General features: G+C 42.9%; 1 protein-coding gene across 1 annotated transcript in view; it reads left to right on the top strand.

The window, feature by feature from the left end:
- The window catches only part of LOC101846321 (titin), a gene marked incomplete at its 5' end in the record, with an annotated part of 63,900 nt that overhangs the window by 17,738 nt on the left and 43,420 nt on the right, over nt 1-2,742 (top strand).

Raw genomic sequence — 2,742 nt, 5'->3', positions numbered from 1 at the left:
GGGAGGAGAGGGAGAGCATTTTCATTGCGCTAAATTTATCTACATTCTATTTTACTGAGTAACCTATACTTTTATAGAACTAATTGGCCGTCATTGTTTCTTATTCCAAACCAATCTCTGAACTGTCCAGATCTCTTGTTATTTAGCATACTATATTACCTCCTATTTACCTCGATCCAATTCACTGTTATCGGTTGGATGTCCCCCCTTCACTCACACGCAACCCGTCTATTGTCCAGATCTCTTCTTGTTTCTATGGTTACCACACATTTACCTTGCAATAAATAACTGCTATCCTTTGGTCGTTCTTTCTTCACTCACACCCGACCTCTCTATTGTGCAGATCTGTTTTTTTCTATACTGTGGTTACCTCACATTTACCTTGCATTAAATAACTGCTATGGTTTTGATGTCCTTTCTTCACTGACATGCAAACTCTGTACTGTCCGGATCTGTTCTTGTTTCTATGGTTACCTCACATTTACCTTCTTTCCTATCAAACATCTATCATCCTTATCTCTCCCCCTTCTTGTTTTTTGTGTTTGTTACTCTCTTGTAACACCTCTAATCTTCGGCACTTATTTGACCTTATTGTGTTGCAAGTGCCGTAAAACTCTTACTAAAACAAAAGTCACAGTCACACCCGACCTCTCTAATGTCCAGATCTGTTCTTGTTTCTATGGTTACCTCACATTTACCCCACACTAAATGGTCGCTTTTAAGCACAAGGGGGCTATCCAGAAAAATGCTGTTTTGAGAAAATCGAACGTACGGTTTTTGCCCCTTGTTCAGTTTCTTTAAAAGACAAGGAGAGTTTTCTCTAGAACCAAACAAATATACACACCTATGAAACCAAACTTCTCCTATAGGTAGAGTAATGCCTATTTTTGGTGTAGGTCAAGGTATTTGGAAACCCGAAATCTGGGTTAGCCCTTAATGGCGACCAAATAACTATTGTCGTTTGGATGTTCTCCCGTCACTCACACCCAACCTCTCTACTGTCCAGATCTGTACTTGTTTCTATGGTTACCTCACATTTACCCCACACTAAATAACTGTTATCCTTTGGTCGTTCTTTCTTCACTCACACCCAACCTCTCTACTGTCCAGATCTGTTCTTGTTTCTATGGTTACCTCACATTTACCCCACACTAAATAACTGTTATCCTTTGGTCGTTCTTTCTTCACTCACACCCAACCTCTCTACTGTCCAGATCTGTTCTTGTTTCTATGGTTACCTCACATTTACCCCACACTAAATAACTGTTATCCTTTGGTCGTTCTTTCTTCACTCACACTCAACCTCTCTACTGTCCAGATCTGTTCTTGTTTCTATGGTTACCTCACATTTACCCCACACTAAATAACTGTTATCCTTTGGTCGTTCTTTCTTCACTCACACTCAACCTCTCTACTGTCCAGATCTGTACTTGTTTCTATGGTTACCTTACATTTACCCCACACTAAATACCTGTTCTCGTTTGGTCGTTCTTTCTTCACTCACACCCGACCTGTCTATTGTGCAGATCTGTTTTTTTCTATACTGTGGTTACTTCTCATTTACCTTGCATTAAATAACTGCTATGGTTTTGATGTCGTTTCTTCACTCACACGCAAACTCTGTACTGTCCCGATCTGTTCTTGTTTCTATGGTTACCTCACATTTACCTTCTTTCCTATCAAACATCTATCATCCTTATCTCTCCTCCTCCTTGTTTTTTTGTGTTTGTTCCTCTCTTGTAACACCTCTTCTTTTTTGACCTTATTGTGTGGCAAGTAACTGTTATCCTTTGGTCGTTCTTTCTTCACTCACACCCAACCTCTCTACTGTCCAGATCTGTTCTTATTTCTATGGTTACCTCACATTTACCCCACACTAAATAACTGTTATCCTTTGGTCGTTCTTTCTTCACTCACACGCAACCTGTCTATTGTCCAGATCTCAACTATCGAGGTGGACCTGACAGACACAGGCATCCCCACCCCGCCGGACGCCGGTCAGATGGAAGAGATTACCATCACAGCCGTCCTCGGGGAGGAGATTCCAGAGGCGGAACAGCCGCCCCAACAGATGATCCCTGAACAGGCGCCAGATGAGGTGGCACCCGAGTTTGTGGAGATGTTACAGCCACAGGTGGGTGGTTGGTGGGTGGTGCTGGTGGGGGGGGTGGTGGGGTGGGAGAGGGATGTTACAGCCACAGGTGGGTGGGGTGTTGTACAAGGGAGAAAGGGGGGAGGGTAAGATGAAGGAAAAGTGAAAGGGGGGGGGGGGGAAGATTAAGGGGAAATGAAGAGGAGAGAGAAAAAGAAGAAGAAAAGGAGAAGGAGGAGAAATGGTTGTAGCAATAGACGAAGAAGTAGTAACAAATAAAAGCCGTTGAAATTGTTTAATGTTGTTGAAAAAAAACAAAAAACATTTCCATACTTCATTTATCCCACTTCGTCTTTTATATCCACATTCTCTTTCTCTCTCAAAGCCTTTCTTACACATATTTCGTTCTATGATCTTAATCTCATTCTTCTTCTCTCTTATTATCTCACTTTACCTCATTCCCTCTCACTCTTTCCCACTATCTCCCACTCTCGCCAACTCTCACATTATCTCCCTCTCTCGCACACACACTCTCCCCCTTTCTCCCCCTCTCTCTCACTCTCTCCCCCTCTCTCTCCCACTCTCTCACACTCTCTCCCCCTCTCTCTCTCACACCCCCTCTCTCACACACACTCTCTCAATCTCTCTCC

This window comes from Aplysia californica, unplaced genomic scaffold (assembly GCF_000002075.1).
Source record: "Aplysia californica isolate F4 #8 unplaced genomic scaffold, AplCal3.0 scaffold01064, whole genome shotgun sequence".
In the NCBI taxonomy this organism is placed as follows: domain Eukaryota; kingdom Metazoa; phylum Mollusca; class Gastropoda; order Aplysiida; family Aplysiidae; genus Aplysia; species Aplysia californica.
The sequence above is the reverse complement of the archived record's forward strand: the minus strand, read 5'-3'. Positions and strand labels throughout refer to the sequence as shown.